The sequence below is a fragment of the Muscardinus avellanarius genome (genome assembly GCF_963383645.1).
Source record: "Muscardinus avellanarius genome assembly, chromosome: 9".
NCBI lineage: Eukaryota > Metazoa > Chordata > Mammalia > Rodentia > Gliridae > Muscardinus > Muscardinus avellanarius.
The window spans coordinates 66522844-66543516 of NC_137795.1; positions in this window are offsets into that span (position 1 = coordinate 66522844).

Below are 20673 nucleotides of genomic sequence, written 5' to 3' on the forward strand. Positions count from 1 at the left end.
ACAGGGTCTCCTAAGCCAGCGCGCGCGGCTGGCTTCGAACCTGCGCGATCCTCCTGTTTCTGCCTCCCAAGCGCGGGGATTACAAGCGTGCGCCACCACGCCCGGCTCACATGTGTAATCTAAAAATGTTATTTTCATAGAAGTTGAGAGTAGATTGGTAGTTACCAGAGGCTGGGGACCCTAGAGGGAGGGAGGGTTGGGGGAAGGTTAATCAGTAGGTACTGAAATAGAGCTAGATAGAAGTTCTGGTGTGCTAATTTCACAGTAAGTTACCTGTAGATAACAATTATATACTGTAAATCTCAAAGAGCTTAAAGGAATTTGAGTGTTTTCACCATTAAAAAATAATAAACATTTAGGAAATGATATGTTTAGTCCAATCTAAACATTGCCTAATTTATCTATGTATTAGAACATCATGATATCCCATTTATACATAAAGTTTTATTTTTTATGCACCATTTAAAAATAAATTAGCATTCGGAAGGTTGAGACCAAAGGATCGCAGTTCGTGGACAGCCTCCAGCTACTGAGGCCCTCTGCAACTCAGTGAGACCCTGTTTCAAAATAAAGAATAAAAAAATAAATAGATAAATTTAAATTTAAAAAAGAGTAATTGTTCTAATATGTTGAGCACAGGAGATTAATATCATGGAGAGAAAAAGTTTGAAGAAGGAAGAAACAAAATGTGAAAAGATTGGTCATTTCAAAGTTTCTTTCTTTGTAAGATGGGAACCGAAAAAACAATAGAAAACTATCTGATTATTTAACTTGAGGTTATCTTTTTCTGTGAGAATTAAGCAGAGAGAATTTCACTGTCATACCAATTGAAACTGGCCTATTTGGGAAATTTGTTCTCTCTCTAACACTGATTTCTCTTAAAAGGTCACACAACGCACCATTTCAGCCTGGTCACTAGACAAAAGGGACCTCATTTTCACTTTTAGTCTGTTCTACTGGTGCCTAACTAAGTGCAGAAACTTAGTTCAAAAGAATGGCCTCCTATAATATTTATGTAACAGCACCCCCCTATCTCCAACTTTTAAAATGCTTTACATGGCCTGGAACTTATACTCAATCATTAATGAAATCTTTTATATATTCAACATTTCTCACTATTCTCTTCAATTTTTTTGTATTATCTCCTGACTCCCAAAGTGCCAAGACACTTCCCCATTTATGCCCGAAGGTTCTAGCTCCTGGCTTATAATCAATCATTTTATATCACAATGAAAAAATTCTTTGTAATTTTGGCATTTAACAATGTAACCTTTCTATCTCTAACTTTTCACTTCCCTGGCCTCCTTTCCTCCTATGACCTTGTCTCTACTTTGCTGCCTACTCCTATGATTATACTTTAAGACTTTGCCATTACCGGTAATTACAACACCTCCAAAATCTCAATTTTAAGACCCTATTTTCTAATCTTTTTAGCTCATTCCCTCTGGCACTCCACTTTTGAAAATTCTTTGACCCTGCTTTGATGTGTGACCTCTTTTTAAAAACTATTGCCTCAATACACAATGCTCCATTTCATTCCACTTGGCACAGCAAGTTTTCACTGGAATATTTTATGTATGTCATCTCTCAATATCTGTAAGGGATTGGTTCCGGGACCCCCTGTGGATAGCAAAATCTGAGGAAAGTCCATTTCCTTTCTGTAAGGTGATATATAGCATATGCATATAAGCCATGTGCATCCTCTGCATACTCTAAATCACCTCTAGATTACTTAAAATATCTAATATAGAATAAATGCTATGCAAGTGGTTGTATTCTGCATTGTTTAGAGAATAATGGCAAAAATAAAAATCTGTACGTGTTCAGTACAGATGTACATTTTTCTCAAATCCTTCCTTTCTTCCTCTCATCTACCCTTCTCTCCTTTTCTTCCTTTCTTTCTTCCGACACTTTAATACTGAGATACATACCCAGCCTTTATTTAAAATTTTTTTTTAAATTTTGAGACAGGGTCTTGCTGAGTTGCCCAGGTTGGCCATGAACTCACAATCCTCTGGCCAAAGCCTTTAGAGCAGATGAGATTACGGTGTGTGCCACTGCGCTTAGCTTCTCAGATATTTTCATTTCACAGTTGGTTGACTCCATGGATGCAGAGCTGTATGGATATGGAGGACCAACTCTGTGTGTTTCTGTATACACATCTGTCTAACCGAGTACACCGTAGGTATGTACAGACACATGTGCATGCACATACCCTCATTGCTTAAGTTCTGAGATTTACCTTTTGTTCTTAACAAGTAAGAACTCATGAAAACTCATTCTAATAATTTGTTCAAGGAGGTGAGTACTCTGAAAAATGCATCGATTCCTCTTTTGACTACCATTTTCTGCCATCTGTCCTTTGTGCTGATAAACAGTTTTGACTCATACTGGCTGACAAAGGCTCGCCAGTGGTGGGACGGGGCTGCTTTCAGGAAACAAAGGAAGCGCAGCACAGCGGCCATCAGGACCAGAGGAGAGTCAGAGCCCATGCAAGGAAACACCCCAGGAACAGAGGTAAAGCTCAGCAGATTAGCAGAGCCCAGGACAGTCCTAGACATTGTCAGGGACTGTCCTAACCTGACTGCAGCCTGGGACGGCATTTTAATGAATGGAATCTGGAGTCAGTGAGGGGGCTTTATGCCAGTGAGAGAGGCCAGGAACTCTCTCTCTACAGGAAAAAGGTTAGAAGGAATAGAAAACCCTTCATTTGGTTAATGCTCTGGTTTCTAAAAACCCATCCTTTGTGCTAATGAACTATGTTTATGCAGCTTAAAAAAAAGAATTTAGATGTTATATCTATTATTTTGGGAAAACAGAAATGGGAGTTTTTAAAGAATTACTTTTGGTGACCTATTCCACTCCTATCATTTATTTTTTCCTGCAAGCAGCATATTGTTATTATTATTTCTTTCAAAGCCTGTACACGTTTCTTTTTGTTTGTTTTCTATTTCACAGAGAAGCTGTGAAGCTTGAATTTAAGGTGAGCTCACTCTGCACAAGGGTGTCAGGCATTGACCTATTTGGTATTCCCAACACAGGTAGCCTTTCTCATCTATGTTGACTTGGTACTTTATGACTTTAAGCATAATGGCTTTTTAAGTAAAGTATGATTCGTTGCAGAGATGGGAGAAGGCATGTAGAACCATCACTTGAGCCCTCTGCTTTTACACATCTGGGGCCAATGGTTGTGTGATGCACCTCATGACCTCCTGGATGGTACCTAGGCTTCCAGGTTTTGGTGTTATCCTTCTCTTTATATATAGTTTTAGAACTTGTTTAAGCCCATGTTATACATTCTTCTGTTCTAAATCTCCCCAAAGATTCCCCAGCATGAGGTTCAAGGGCTTATATCAGTCTTCTTTCTTTCTCATATGGAACTCTGCATCTTATTTCTTGTATCTCGTTTCTTCTCCTTACATTATAGTATGCAGTTCTCTGCCCTTTTTTTGAATTATCCACAAAGAGTCAGTAAGATAATTAAAGCATATGGCACTAAAGATGGTGGCAAGTGGAGGAGAGGAGGACAGTCATATCCTAATAAAGCAAAAAATAATATAAAAGTTACTGGTAAGCACCCTTACTCTACCGATTCTTATTGTATCCCCCAGACATCTTCACCCCTGGACATTTTTCTCCCATTTTTTCCTTGCACTTACTTCTTCCACCATTTTACTGGGCCATCAGTCCATTTCTCCTGCATCTCTTACTCACTCTCAGGTCTCCCACTTGCAAAACCAAAATTCTCTCCATTTTCTTATTGTTCCAGGAGAGCACTGAAGAATGTTTCTCTGCAAATAATCCCAAATCACCTTCTCTTTGCTAATTAACCTTGTACTTAACATCCTGGCCATGTGGGATAAGGAATGAGCTTTTTTATAGCTACTCCTGGGCCCTGTGTTCTGGGGGCCTCATCGGAGGTGATGCTCACTGAGGAGTTTCCCAGAGTTCAGTTTTGGCCAGGGGCTGGCTGCCTCATGTGTGCAACCTGGGACTCTTGTTTTTCTAAGGCTTAAATGTGGAAGCAAAGGAAAGTTGGCTCTGATCTTTCAGTTCTTACCTCCGGTTTCTAGGTCAGAGAGGCTATCTCCTGTGCTGGGCAAGTCTTCACTCAGAATTTCAGCAAGAACTTTTGTAATCATATCAGATATTACTAAAGCATTATCAGGGGAAACAATGAGCATCACTGGCCTATTTCTTAGAAAAACAATTTAAACCCCACAAGTTTTACAACTTAGTAGTATTTTCTAAGCTTTCAACAGGTAAACAGTAAGTTTAACTAAACATGCCATTTAAAAAATTTTTGTATTACAAGCTCTAGTAATGCTACTGCATTTTTGCAGTTTGTTCTTCAAGACAGGATCAAAGACGAACATTTTAAAAGGACTTTGGTTGGTCCAATGACTCTGCTTCAATATCGCAAACCTCCCACTCTTGCCCCAGGATAAAGTCTTTATGCTGGGAATTGGAGCCTTCCCTCTGCTCTTTCTTCTCTTTTGGACCCTGTCCCAAAGCCTATCATTTCATACCCAGTCTGGCTGCAGGTCGTTTTTGCTAACAAACAAACTCTTCGCTCCTCAAGAGGAATTCTACCTTCAGTTCTTTGAAAATGGCAAGTGTTTTCTCCTGGCTATACTTGGAAACCGTGGTCTTGTGGGACAATAGCTCCCCGCCCCAGGGCCCCCTTTCAGAATGCTTTCTTTCTCTTCTCATTGATATTCCCTAAACCATTGTAGGATGTTTCAGCCTTTGCCATGGTAATATCGTCAGATACAACTGAACTCACAACATTAGTGCCAAAATCACATTCTGAACCTTGTTTGTATCTTTCAGTTGTACTCATTATATAAAACCCTCAAGCAGGAAGGTGGTTGGAAATGGTAATGCTAGGAGAATGGCTTTTTGTTGATAAAAAGAACCAAGGTTAACTGCATCTGACACAGACTTGTTTTGAGAAGAGATAGAGTCGGAAATAGGTTGACCCTGATTACTGAACCCAAAAAGGGTACACATGACTTGACAAAGGGCTTTCTTTCTTTTTACTTACACAAGCAATGCATGAATGCTTCCACATTGCAAAATATTCAAAGGTTACTGATAAAATTAAAGTCGCCCTGACTTTTCTAGGGGAAAACTCTACTGTAGTTTCATGTTTTCTTTTCTGTTGTCTTTCATCTTATTTTATACATATATATGTCTATATGCATGTGTGTATATGTAGAAATATGTGGTATTATTGCTTGCACATGTTTACTAAATAATATTTCTAGCTAATTTTTTGGCCTGTGAATGACATTTTTGCCTTAGAAAACACACTTCAGAGGTATATCTTTGACTTAAAAGATTTTTAGTTTATTAAAATTTTGTTATAAGACGTTTCTTATGTTTAAAGTAGAACTTGCAAATTTTATTCTGCTCATAAGACTAGCAAAATTTTAACAACCACTTGTTTGGTTAATGTTAAGCCCATTTTATAAGCATAGTTATCTATGCTTCTTTGTCAAACTGTATTCATGAAACTATTATATTTCTTTTGTAAGTCCTACATTGCCAGATGTAACAAACAAAAATTGCTTGAGTACTTATATAATTCACATATCAAATAAGTTATATTTATGGCGCTGGGAGTGGTGGTGCACGCTTGTAATCCCCGCGCTTGGGAGGAGGAGACAGGAGGATCGCGCAGGTTAGAAGCCAGCCGCGCTGGCTTAAGAGACCCTGTTTCCAAATAAAAATATATAAAATAGGTCTGGGAGTATAGCCCGGAGGTAGAAGGATTCCATCCCCAGTTCCACCAAAAAAAAAAAAAAGAAGTTATGTTTATAAGCAGATGATTCTTAAGTTTTTAAAATGTTTCCTTAATGTTCATGAAGCAAACTACCAAATTAAAATCACTAATCTTGATAAGATTCTTAGTAATACATTTAAAACTAGAATCACAAGAATATTATTAAAATAAGTGTTATTCTACTATACCAAATTCTATTATAGGTGTAGAATAAACACATGTACGTTTCTTAACACTAATTTATTGATAATATAGTTTTATTTACCTTGACACTGATTTAGAGTTTTCTTGGGGTTAAAAGATGTTTACCTGCTAAAGAAAAATTGTGTCATCTCACATGTTTATTTTTGCAACCTATGACTTCTACTTTAATGGCAATACAGTTTTAAAAATGTAAAGTTCAACTTATTCATACGATTTATGCCTTTATAAAAGGCAGATTTCAGGTAAGCTTCTAGATGTATGCATAACAGAGGCTAATAACTTTCTGGAAGTCCTTGGTTTTTGAAAGTTGAACATCAGACTTTTCTTTTTGTGTGTGTGTGTGGTACTGGGGTTCCTGGAAACCCTTCTATCTCCAGGCTACACTCCCAGACCTATTTTTTAAATTATTATTTTTATTTGGAAACAGGCTTCGAACCATCGCGATCCTCCCGTCTCCACCTCCCAAGCGCAGGGATTACAAGCGTGCGCCACTACGCCCAGCCCTAACATCAGATTTTTAAAAAATAGTTATGAATGATATGTTATTTTTGCCTAATAAGGTCTTTTATGATTTTTAGGTTATTTTGCTAATGCACTTTTAGAATTGCTTAAATCTTTTCACCATTTATACTTTGTCTTCTCTTTTCACTGGTTAGGACTTCTAATAAAATGTTAAATCCTTCTCCATTTATTCAAATCTTTTAAAATGTCTTTTAATAAAGTTTTATAGTTTCTCCACAAAATTCTTACATGCATGTCAAGTCTGAATACTTGATTGTTTTGTTGCATATATGAAAGAAGCCTTTAAAAATACATTAAAGCCAGGCGTGGTGGTGCACGCTTGTAATTCCAGCATTTAGGAGGCTGAGACAGGAGGATTACGGTTTGCGGATAGCCTCGGCTACTATTTAGTGAAGCCCTTTGAAACTCTGTGAGACCCTGTTTCAAAATAAAGAGTAAAAAATAGGGCTGGGGCTGTAGCTTGGAGGTAGAATGCCCCTGGGTTCCACCTCCAGTACAGCTAAATAAATAAATACTTCAAAAAATTTTAATTAACGCATAATAATTGTACATATTTACGGAGTAGTGTAACTTTTCAATACATGTATGCAACATATTATTGAAACCGAAAAAGGTTTATAAAAATTAGTTACCAATATTACTTAGTAAAACTATGTGCACAATAACACCATATGTTTCCATAAATATATATATATACACATATGTGTATGAAATAAAATAAGAAAATAAGATAAAAATGAAAAACAGAGAAAACATAAGAAACCTAAAAACTATATTTCCAACTTTGTTTTTTCTACCATATAGAAATATTGTTTAGAATTTTATCCCCATCGTATAGCCTTACTGAACTCTTTTTGTACTCCTAAGAGTTTGATAATGTATTGTTTTGGATTCCTGGTAGAAAGCCATATTTCCTGTAAATAGGGTTTTCTCCTACTTTCCAGTATTTATATTATTTATATCTCATAATTATCTCCTTTAGCATTATCTAAGCCTTCTAAGATGTGTTGAATATTAGTATAGAGAGAAATGACTTTAACTGAAATGTTTCTGAAGTTCTCTCACTAAATATGGTTTAGAAGTTTGTGTTGGGGAGTGTTAGGGATTGAACACAGGGTCACTCTACCTCTGAGATACACTGCCAGTCTTTTTTTCATTTTATTATTATTTTGTCTTGAAATAAAGTCTCATGGGGTTTCTGAGAGTCTCACTAAGTTGCTGAGGCTAGTCTGAAACCGTCAATTCCCTGTCTCAGCCTCCCAAGTTACTGGGATTACAGGTGTGGGTCACCATGCCCAGTTTGGTTTATATTTTTGATAGGTATCTTTTTGTAAGTTAAAGAAACTTCCTTAAGTATTTAATGTATTAAGAACATGTAAATAAAGTATCTGGCATATAAGCTCCATCCTAAACTCAAGCAAAAGTCTGACCTGACTTTTAGTGTCTCTTCTTAGATCTATCAGAGAAGGTAGGTCACAGGACAATCTGCCGGCTCCAAATTAGAAAGATAGACTGATAGAATCACCACTCACTAAAGCAAAACCTGTGAGCACCAATCTTCATGGGAGCCTGGGCCAGAGCAGGAACACCTGAAATACAACTGAGGCATTCAATATGGGTAAGTCTGAGAGTAAAACTTTAGGGGATCCTACACTTTTATGAATTTTACTTCTAGAAGTTCTAATAGGTCTTCACAGTGAATTTCAGAGAAAAATCCCCTCATATTTCTGCAAGGAGAGGGGAACATGAACCACTATGAAATATTTATTTGCATTTTGCTCTTAACAAGGCCTGCCCTTAGGAGAAAGTATCTAACCAGAGTTCAACCTGTTGAGGCAGTTAGGTTTCAACAGAACCTAAATGACCTGGGGGAAGAAAAACACCCAACTCCAGCTTTCTTTAGCCTCCTGTCCCACTGCATTGAGGTAAAATAGTGAGATACACTGACAAAGTTCACAGTCTAGGAGCGTAAACTCCCCAAAAGACTGAGAGTTACTCACAATACTAGAGAACCCCTCCCTGACATCTTACCACTCCACTGTGCTACTAAAGGACTACTGCCATAGTTCATTTCACCCAGTAAGCACGTGTCCACCTTTCAACAACAACAACAACAACAACAACAACAACAACAACAACAAAACTACAAGAAACACTAGCAGACAATAACAAAACAAAAACAACAACAACAACAACAAAACCCAACAAACAAAAGAAACACCCCCTCCAAAGAAAACTCTAAACCAACCAAAGAAACAAAACAACCAAAACCTACACACATGCACACAATTTGAAGAGACTGAATGAGCTTCAGAACCAGGATCAGATAGGGCACAGATACTGGAATTATTGGGCCGGGAATTTTTTAAAACTCCAATTAATATGTTTAAGGAATGGGAAAAGTAGACAGCATGCTAAAGCAGAGGAATAATGTAACAAGAGAGATGAATATTCTAAGGAAAAAAAATTGTTAGAAGTTGAATGAGGTGGCACACACTTGTAATCCCAGCATTCAGGAGGCTGAGATCGGAGGATCTCTATTCAAGGATAGCCTCAGCTACTTAGTGAGGTCCTTTGCAACTCAATGAGACCCTGTTTTAAAATAAAGAATAAAAAAATAGAGCTGGGTCTAGCTTAGAGTTAGAATGCCCCTGGGTTCTATCCCCAGTAACTAAAAAAAAAAAAAAAGAGCTAGAGATAAAAAACCACTTTGTCAGAATACCTTTGATTGACCCATCAGTAAACTAGACATGGCGAGAAAAGAATTCTAAACTTGAGGCTATTATAATAAAACTACCCAAACTGAAAAGACAAAGAGAAAAAGGACTGAAACAAACAGCACAAAACAAAACCCAGACTAGAATATTCGAGATCTGTAGGACAACCTCAAAATGTGTTAATAGGCATAATAAAAATATCAGAAAAAAACAGAAATGTTTGAAGCAATAATGACTGAGCATTTGCCCAAATTAATGTCCAATACCAAACTATGGATTTAGGAAGTTTGGAGAACACCAAGAAGGACCAATGAAAAAGAGAGAGAGAGAGAGAAAAGACAGACCGTCAGAAATTTAAGTAGATCATATTCTTCAAATGTACAAAAATTAATGATAATGAAAAAAATCATGAAAGATCAGAAGTATCACAGGTTTGAGACCAATCTCAGTAACTTAGTGAGACTCTCAGATACCTACCAAGACCTGTTTCAAAATAAATAAAAAATAAAATAGGGCTGTGGGTGTGTGGCTGCAGCCCAGAGGTTAAACTGCCCCTGGGCTCAATCCCTGGTAATGAAACAACAACAACAACAACAACAACAACAACAAATAAACAAACAAACAAACAAAGGAAAAGGAAAAGAAAGAAAGAAATCACTGAACCAAAGGCCAGGCAAACCAAAGGTATGCCCTGTGCAGTTTTCAATGGCCTGGGTCACCTTTGCCTGGGATGGCTGCTTGGTCTTACAAATGCACTCTGGAGACACCCACTTCTACCCACTGGGAGAAGAAACTATCTGTAGATGATAAAGAGCTGATTGCAAAACTTTAGCAGATAGTATTCACTCTAGTAAGAGACAGCAGTGGTGGTACCGCTGCGGTCAGAGCTGTGAGTCAGCACCCAGATCCCTGAGTCTCTTCTGGCAGATCTATGTACATTTTGCAGCTAAAGATGGCATCTGACCTGATCTGGAGCCGGTTCAACCCCTGTGGCCAGCCAGTAGTGACTGGGAGTTTTATGACCCCTGCGGCCACCCAGTCTTCCACCCCACCCTATGATTCGCCTTGGCCTAAAGCCACTGACAGACTGGTTTGGAAGTCCAGGAGTCCAGCTTCCTTACTCAGGGAAGGAATCACAAGTGTGCCACATTCTTGCTGGGATCCGGCTGAGGCTGGGACTTCACCTGGAAATCACACTTTTGCTCAGATTCTCCCCCCATCCACTGACTGGTATTTTCTGGTAGCTCTTCTTCAAGAAAACTCCTTACTTTACTTAAATATAAAACACACACAGCCAGCCAGCCAGCCAGACAGACACACACACACACACACACACACACACACACACACACACACACATTGAACTCTACCCTAAGTTTTATTTACATCATTGTGCATGATCATATTGCTACATTTTAACCTGTTAAGAGTATACTGCATATACAGGCTTTTTAAAACAGTGAGCAACTTTAATATACAGCCATAAACTCTAGCAGTTTCTTTTTTGATACACTGCTAGTGTTGATTTGCTAATGTTTATTTAAGAGTCTACCTCCATATTCTTAAGTGAGATTGATCTCCATGTTATTTCTTTCTTTTCTTTTTCTTTTTTTTTGGCGGGGGGAATACTGGGGATGGAACCCAAAGGCATTCTACCTCTGAGCTACACCCACAGCCCTTTTTCTTTCTTTATTTTGAAACAAGGTCTCACTAAGTTGCAGAAGGCCTCACTAAGTAGCCGAGGCTGGCTGCGAACCTGGGAACCTGTGATCCTCCTGTCTCAGCCTCCCAAGTATTGAGATTACAAGCAAGCGCCACCACTCCCGGCTTCCATGTTATTTCTAAGGCAGTATTTGCCTTATTTCATTTTAGAGACATTAGCTTTGTAAAATAACTGTGCATCTTTCCTTCTGTTAATTTTGTGAGAAAAAAATTGTATGTTATTTGTACCTTGTGTTGGGTGGGGACTTAATCATAGTTTCTTTAATGGTCATTTACCCACTCTGGTCTTACTTCTTTTTCTGTAATAAAATGATTAAAAATTTTTTTTTATTTTATTAGGTTTTCAAGTTTGTTGGCTTGAAATGGCTTTACTATCTAATTTTTCAAAACTACTCACTATATCTATAGTTCTGTTCCATTTTTAAAGTGAATTTTTTGCTTTTGTCATCTCTCTCTTTTTCTCATTTTTATGCCATTGTGACCAAAAGTTTACCTACTTTGAAAGATTTTTCAAATAATCAGGTTTTGCTTGTCAAATCATTATCTCTCGTTATTGGGAATTACATTTTCTTTTCAAAGTGAAGATTTCTTTCTCTTTTCTTTGCGTTTATTTGATCCCTCACTTTCTCTTTTTGTCTTTTGTTTTATGGTACTGGGGATTGAACTCAGAGGCATTCTGCTTCAGAGCTGCACCCTCAGCCCTTTTTATTTTGAAGTTAGGTCTTGCTAAGTTGATGCGGGTCTCACTGAGTTGCTAAGGCTGGCTGGGAGTCTGGGAGTCTCCTCTCTTTAGCCTCCCAAGCACTGGGACTATGGGCATGCAGCACCCAGCTTCTCTTAAGTTTTTTGAGTAGAACCCTTGGCTCATTAGTTTTCAGTTTCTTAGTTTAGTTAAATTTATAAAAACTTTCACTTATAAATTCTTCATTATATAAATGTGGATTTAGCTGTATTTCCTAAATTTTAATATGTAATGCTTCAGATATCTTCTAATTCTAAGGCATTTCATAATTTCTCTTGTGCCCCCCTACCACCTTTTTTGTGGTACTAGTTATTGAACCCAGAGACATTTTACCTCTGAGCTACACCACCAGCCCTATTTATTTTATTTTATTTTATTTTATTTTGGAAATAGAGTCTCTCTAGGTTGTTGAGGGTCTCACTAAATTGCTGAGTTTGGTCTCAGCAATTTAAGGTTGTTCTCACCTTTCAACCTTCCGGTTTCAGCCTGCCAAGTACTGGGATTACAGGCATGTACCACCACACCCAGCTTGTGCTCCCCATTTTAATTTATGAAAATGCATTAATTTATTTAGTGTTGGGACTGAACCTAGGTCCTTTCACTATCTATGAAAACTTAAAGCTAAATTTGAGGCATGCAAACGTGGTGGTTAAGTGTTCTTAAAGACATTTGTGTCTTGCTTTTGTTTTTGTTCTGTCTGAGGCAATAAGGGAGAGGAACAACCCAGTAGTGGTTGTGGCTATTCAGATGTGACATGGGAGTCTGTAAAGATAAACTGAGCTGCCCAGTGAATGGCCTCCCACAGGCTCACATTCCAAAGTCTTCATTTCTCTCCAGGTAAGTTAAATATTATAATTAAAGTCACTTAAAAACGATCTCCGTTCCATTTCCCTCTGCTTCCCAAGCAAACAACTCTCTAGACTTTATATTTATTTGTTCTGTGAATATATTCATAAATGATGCACTGCCCTGTATTGCTTTTTATTGCTCTTTTTCCTTATTTAATTTTATTTTTGCAGTACTAGCGATTGAGCCTATGGGCAGTCTACCTCTCATCCCTATTTTATTTTGAAATGGTCGCTAAAGGTCTCATTAGTTGCTGAGGCTGGCCTTGAGCCTGTAATCCTCCTGTCTCAGCCTCCCAAGTACTGGGTTTACAGGCATGTACCACCACACCCATCAGCTTTTTCTTGGTGGTACTGAAGTTCCTGGAAACCTTTCTACCTCTGGGCTACACTCCCAGACCTATTTTATATTTTTGAAACAAGGTCTCTTAAGCCAGCGCGGCTGGCTTCAAACCAGTGAAATCCTCCCGCCTCTGCCTCCCAAGCACGGGGATTACAAGCGTGTGCCACCACGCCTGGCTTTTTTTTTTTTTTTTTTTTCGGGTCTGGGGACGGAACCCAGAGGCATTCGACTTCTGAGCTACAGCCCCTGTCCTATTTTTATTCTTTATTTTTTGAAACAGGGTCTCATTAAGTTGCAGAGGGCCTCACTAAGTATCTGAGGCTGTCCAAGAAGCGTGATCCACCGGTCTCAGCCTCCCAAATGCTGGGATTACAAGCTTGCACCACCATGCCCGGCTGGGTTTTCATTTTATAATTTCTAAGTTGGTGTTAGTATGTTTTATCTATTTTTGCTGGACATAATCTGTTATTTCTGAGCTGATCTATGTGCTCATATAGTATTTGTCTATAAAGTATTGACCTTAGCTCCTGACTTACCTTTAAGCAGGTTCTCTATTTTGACTATTAGAAACAATAATGAATTTTTTATTCAAGTATGCTTTCTTTTATTTGCCAAAAGTTTCTAACACTTGCACTTAAGTGGAGGTCTCAGGTCATAGTTATTTCCAATTCTACTAGTTAAAGTAAAGTGTCCTCCAGAATGGCTGTGCCAACTAACTCACTGCCCTCTTAGTTTAAACACGCTCACTTTGACCACCACACTCATTAATCTTGGTATTATCATGAGTTTTTTTTTTTTTCTCTGTCAGTCTGGTAGGTGTGAGCCAGCAACTAAGGATATATATATATATATATATATATATATATATATATATATATATATAGTTTTTTCAGTACTGAGGGTTGAACCTAGGGGCATTCTGCCTCTGAGCTACACCCCCAGCCCTATCCTATTTTTTATTCTTTTTACTGAAACAAGGTCTCACTAAGTTGCGGAGGACCTCAGTAAGTAGCTGAGGCTGGCTGCCAAGCTATGATCCTCCTGTCTTAGCCTCCCAAGTATTGGGATTTCAAGTGAGCACTATCATGCCTGGTTTGAATATATATATTTGGTACTAGGGATGGAACCCAGGGACATTGTACCTCTGAGCTACACCTCCAGCCCTATTTTTTTTTTTTAGTCTTTTTAATTTTGAAACAGGTTCTCATTGAGTTACAAAGGGCCTCACTAAGTAACTGAGGCCGTACGTGAACTGCGATCCTCCTGTCTCAGCCTCCCTAATGCTGGGATTACAAGTGTGCACCACCATGCCTGGCTTGAATATATTTTAATTAACAGATTTGTGGGGCTTAATAAAGTAACTGAATTACTTGTTTTAAATTTTATTTCAATATAGTCAGAGAACATAATCTGTATTATGACTATTTCCTGAAAAAATTTTTTTTTTCTTTCATGGTGCTGGGGATCAAATCAGGACCTACATGGAAGTAGCCCCAACCCCTATTCTCTGGAATTTTCAAGACCTTTTTGTGGTGTATTCATGATCAATTTTTTTAAATGACCCATGATTATTTGTTATGTACTTACTTTTTGTCAGGTGCAAAATTTTCTCTGTTATTACAAATAAAGCATTTAATATAATTATTGAAATACATATTCATATTGTTTCAAGTATCATTGCCTTGTCTTCATTTTTTCCTAAAAGGAACTTTTTAATAGTCTCTTTTAATACTTCTGTTAAGTAAAATTTGGATCTTCTAGATGGATTGTTTAAGTCTTTCTCCTTTCCCACTTTACATCTTTTAACTGTATATTTTGTATTCCGGGATTTAAAAAAAAACCTTTTGTTTGTTTGTGTTTTTTCTCCAGCTCACTAATTTGCTCCTTTTTATGTTCCGTCTGTTATTCTACTAATCCACTGAATGAGTCATTTCAAAGGAGAAGCCCTTAGTTTACATGATTGCTTGTTGATTCTTTTTAAAAGAATTGCTGGTTAAAATACTCTCTGGCAGCTCTTGGAACACAGCATATCAATGAAACTTAGAATAAAACCTAGAACGCTGTACATGACTTGACCTCCTATGTATTCTCTGACACTTTCTCCCTGTCAACATTTCACATCCTCCAAACACTCATTCCTCCTGCCCACGATTCAGCTCCATATTCAAAAGTCACCTGCTCATCAGAAAAACTTTCACTATAAGCTGGGCACAGTGATTACGCCTGTAATTCCAGTATTTGAGAGGCTGAGAGAGGGGAATCACAGATTTGAGGACAGCTTCAGCAACTTAGCAAGACCCTGTTCAAAAATAAAAAGGGGGCTAGGGGTATAAGTAGAATGCCCCTGGGTTTAATCCCCAGTACCCAAACAAGAAACAAAACAAATATTGAAAAAAAACCCCAAAAAACAATAATAAAGAAAGAAAAAAGAGACAGAAATTGCCTATCTATCCAAAGCCCTCATGTGTACTACTGCTGAAGATGGATAAGTATCATTCCTGTTTGTTACTTGACCCAGAGGAAACAGGAGTGGTTGACCTACTTGGCTGTTCTGACTGTAGGAACCACATTAGTGCTCTCCTCATTGCCCTCAGGCTCTTTCCTGCTTCAAATATCTTTCATCCTCTTGCATGGAACAGCACCTCTTCCTTGAAAGTAACTTTCATTTAAAAATACTGTGAGAGTCACAAGAAGTCACAAAATAGTACTATAGAGAATTCCCCTGTATTTTTGGGGTTAGCTTTTTGTCTTTGTGACCAAAATACCCCAAAAGAACAACTTAGAGAATGAAAGATTTATTTTGGTTCAGGGTTTCAGAGGGTGTAGTCCTTAGTTGACCAGCTCCATTGCTCTGTGCCTGACATGGGTAGAACATCAGGGTCCAAGGGCATGCTGGGAGATGGCTGCTTATCTCACAGTGGCTGGAGAGAGAGAGAGAGAGAGAGAGAGAGAGAGAGAGAGAGAGAGAGAGAGAGAGAGAGAGAGAGAGAGAGAGAGAGAGAGAGAGAAAGAAGAAGAAGAAGAAGAAGGAGGAGGAGGAGGAGGAGGAGGAGGAGGAGGAGGAGGAGGAGGAGTTGTCAGTCGAGGAAAGAGATAAACTCTACCCAGGGCATGTCTCCAACTAAATCCCACCTATCTATAATCCATTCAGGTATCAGTGGATTAATGGATCCAATGGATTCACCCACCATTGAGGGCAGGGCCTTCATGATCCAATTGTTGCCTAAAAACCCCACCTCTGAACCTTGCTGTATTGGGAACCATGTTTTCAACACAAGTTCATGGGGGACATTTTAAATCAAAACCATAACAACTCTCCAGGAAACTCATGTTGATATACTGCTATTAACTCAGGTACAGATTTTACTTGGGCTCTGCCAATTTTTATATGCACTCCTTTTTTTTTTAAAAAAAAAAAGCAGCTTTACTGAGATATCATTTCTATACCACAAAATGCACACATTAACGCTGTCCAATTCAATGATTCTTAGCATATTCACAGAGTCAGACAATTGTTTATACAATAGCATTTTAGACGATTTTCATCACCTGCATAAACAGACTGGTCCTTGTTAGCAGTCACTCTTGATTTTACGCTCCTACCAGCCACATGCAATTGAAATTGACCTTCTCTTTCTATAAATTTGCTCACTACTTTCATCCATGGTGAAACACATATGAGTACTTCATTCCTTTTATTGCCAAGTAGCATTTAATTGTGTTGCTATAGCACACGTTGCGTATCCATTAGTCAGTCGATGAACATTCAGGTTGTTTCCACATTTTGGCTATTATGAATAATGCTAGATAAACTTTTATGGAAGAGCAGTTCTATAAAATTTTATCACTTATATTTAAATAACTGTCACCTCAGAGAGAATACAGAATTGTTCCAGCACAATGAATAAAGTCCCCCAAGTTACCTCTTAATACTTGCCCCCATTCTAAACCCTAGCAACCACTGATCTGTTCTCCATCCCTACAGCTTGTCCCATGGGAATATCATACAAATAAAATTGGACAGTTTTTAACCCCCTTGAGATTTTTCTTTTCACTCAAAATAGTGGTCTTGAGATCCAAGTTGTTGCATGTCTCTATATTTTATTTTTCTTTATTGTTGAGAAGCGTTTTCCATGGCATGTGTGTATTGTTTGTTTATTTATTCACTTGTTGAAGGACATCACTCTAGTTTCCAGTTTGGCACTATTATAATTCTAGCTGCCACGAACATTTCATCACAGGTTTTGTATGTGCTTTCACGTTCATTTCTGTAAGACGGACGCTCATGAGTGCAGTTGCAGCTCATGTGTCTGTTACATATTTAGTCCTTGGAGAAGCAGCAAAACTGTTTTCATTGCTTTACCATCTTCCATTCCTACCAGCAACTTATGAAGATCCAATTCCTGCAAATCTTCTCCAGGACTTTCTACTATTTATTGGTAATGTTCTTTTTAACTATCCTAATGGGAGTTCAGTAGTATTTTATCATGGTTTATTTACATTTCTGAAATGATTAATTGTATTAGTTTTCTATTGCTATGACAACAAATTAATACAGCTTTAGCAGTTGAAAACAGCACAAATTTAGAATCTGGTAGTTCTGTAGGTCAGATGTTCAACATAGGTCTCACTGGGCAAAATTCGTGCTGTAGGAGATTTAGGGGAGAATCTGTTTCCTCACCTTTTCTGTCTTTTAGAGGACACCAACATTCCTTGCCTCCTGCCTACCTCTTCCATCTTCAAAACCAGCAGCCTCACATCTCTCTGACTCTACCGTTATCACATCTCTGACTACAGTCACAAAAAGTTGTCGCTTTGAAACACTCATTTGATTAGACTGGCCCCACTGGGATAATCCAGGCTAATCTTTCCACATCAAAGTCCTTTATCACATCTGCAAAGTCCCTTTTGCTAAATAAGAAAATGTATTCACAGGCTCCAGGGATTCATAGATGAACATTTGAAGGGAGTCACACACAGATGCTGTGGAATATCTTTTTAGGTACCTGTTTGGTAGGCACATATCTTCTTTGGTAAAGTGCCTGTTCAAATCTTTTACCCATTACTAGTGGCCTTATTTGGTTGAGTTTAGAATATTTCATATAGGTTTTGGTTCACGAGTTTAGAATATATATATATATATATATATATATATATATATATATATATATATATATTCTGAATATCTGTGTGTTATTGGATATATGATTTGCAAATATTTTCTCCTTTAAACTTTACAATAGGGTATTTTGCAGATCAGATAACTTAAATTTTGATGAACTATGATTCACTGAGTATTTCTTTCATGATTCATTCCTTTGGTACCATGCCTAAGAAACCTTTATCTCTAATAACCGGTTTTCTGCTATTTTTCCTTCAAAAGTTTTATCACTTTACACTTAAATCTATAATCCATTTGTCTGGAATATCACTAATATTTTCACACTTTCGCATAATCAAGGCTTTCTGAGAAAACAGTACTGGTAACTTGGGCTTAAGTGTAAGCATTTTATTATAATAATTTTTCCCTATGCCCTTCTTTAGATACATCCCCAAGTTTCCATGCAGTGGAAAGAGTTCTTTTACACACTTTTCTCAGTTTCCCTTACATTTGACAAATTTATAGTAGAATACCATAATCAGAATATTGAAATTGATAAAAACCCATTAATTTTTATTCAGATTTTCTATTTTATTTGTATTTGATTTGTGTATTGCTTGTGTGTGTGTGTGTGTGTGTGTGTGTGTGTGTGTGTGTGTGTGAGAGAGAGAGAGAGAGAGAGAGAGCACTAAATAATATTATCACTTTTGTAGGTTCCTGTATCCACCACTGTATTCAAGATACTGAATGGTTCCAGCATCACAATATTACAAAGACCTCCTGTGTTGTCTTTTTATAACCACATGTATCTTCCTTTTGTCCTTCCTTTTCCTAATCCCCAAAAGACACTTATCTGTCTTCTTTTGTTAGATTATGTCATTTAAGCTAATCATCGTGGAACATGCCTGTAATCCCATACTTGGAAGTCTGAGACAGGAAGATCACAGGTTCAAGACCAACCTCAACAACTTAGTAAGGCCTTCAGGAACTTTATGTAGGGTGTATCTCAGATGTATAATGCCCCTGGGTCCAGTCCTCAGCTATACACACACACACATACACACACACACACATACACACACACACACACACACACACCATTTAAAGTAATGTTATATAAGTGGAATAATACAGTATGTAATTTGGGGGAGGGTTGAAGTTTTTTTGTTTTGTTTTGTTCATTAAAATCTTTTAAGGATTCATCCAAATTTCTGTATGTACCAGTAGCTCATTTTCCCCTCTTTTTTGTAATTGTTCAGCAGTTTTCCATAAAATATGTGCATCAGTTTATATAACAACTTGCTTGTTGAAAGACATCTGGACTAATTCCAGTTTGGACTGTAATAAAGCTTCTATGAAAATTTTCTATAGGTTTTTATGTCAAATAAATAAGGAATATATTTTTTATCTCTCTGTAATAAATACCCAGTGGTGCAATTGCTAAGTCATACGATAGTTCCAACTTCGTTTTTAAGAAACCACAAGCCAGGTGTGGTGGTACATGCCTGTAACCCCAACTACTCAGGAAGATGAGACAGGAGGATCACCAGTCTGAGGCCAGTCTTGGCAATTTAGTGGGATTCTGTCTCAAAAACAAAATAAGAATGGCTGGAGTTGTAGTTCAGTGGTAGAGTACTTAGCATGCATAATGCCCTAATCAATACCCAACACTTCAAACAACAACAACAAAAACAACCACAAAACAAAAAACTGTTTCCCGAAGTAACTCTCATTTTGAATTACCATCAGAAATGTATGCGAGATTCATTTTCTCTATATCCCTATGAGCACTTGGTGTTGTCATTATTATTATTTTTATTTTCGTCATTCTGATAAGTATGTGATGATATATCATTGTGGCGTCCCTCCAGAGATTTATACATTTTATTTTCATATTCATTTTTTAAACTTCCCTTTAAACACATAGCTTATTTAGAATTGTTTGATTTTGAAGTATTTGAAGATTTTTATATCTTTCTCTTGTTGAATTCTGTTGTCGATTCCATTTTGACCAGAGACCACATTCTGTGTGTGTGTGTGTGTGTGTGTGTGTGTGTGTGTGTGTGAGAGAGAGAGAGAGAGAGAGAGAGAGAGAGAGAGAGAGAGAGAGAGAGAGAGAGAGAGACAGAGACAGATACTGAGGATTAATTTCAGAGGCATTACACCTTTGAGCTACACCCTCAGCTATAATTTGTTTTTCATTTTGAAACAGAATCTTGCTAACTTGCTGAGGCTGCCTTTAAACTTGTGATCCTCCTGTCTCAGTCTTCCAAGTACTGGGATTATAGCCATGCACCACCACACCCTACTGAGAACACACCTTTTATGATCCCAGTTATTTTAAATTTGTTAAGTTTATTCTGTGACTTAAAATATTCGCAAGAGATCATCTCTTGTGTCTCTCTCAAGCACACCTAAAATGATGCTTGTTTTGTGGTTGCTGATTGAAGTGTTCTTATGAATCAATTCATTTTCATTGATTGATAATATGGTTCAATTCTTTTAAATCATTGCTAAAAGCTTGACTAGTGTTTTGATCTATTTCTAAAAAAGAAGTGTTGAAGATCCCAACTGTAATTGTGGAGTTATTTTTCCTTTTATTTCTGTCAGTTTTTGCCTCTACTTGGTGAATTAGTTGACCCTTTATTATTATAATTTATTTTTTTATACTTGTTTTGTTTATTATTTA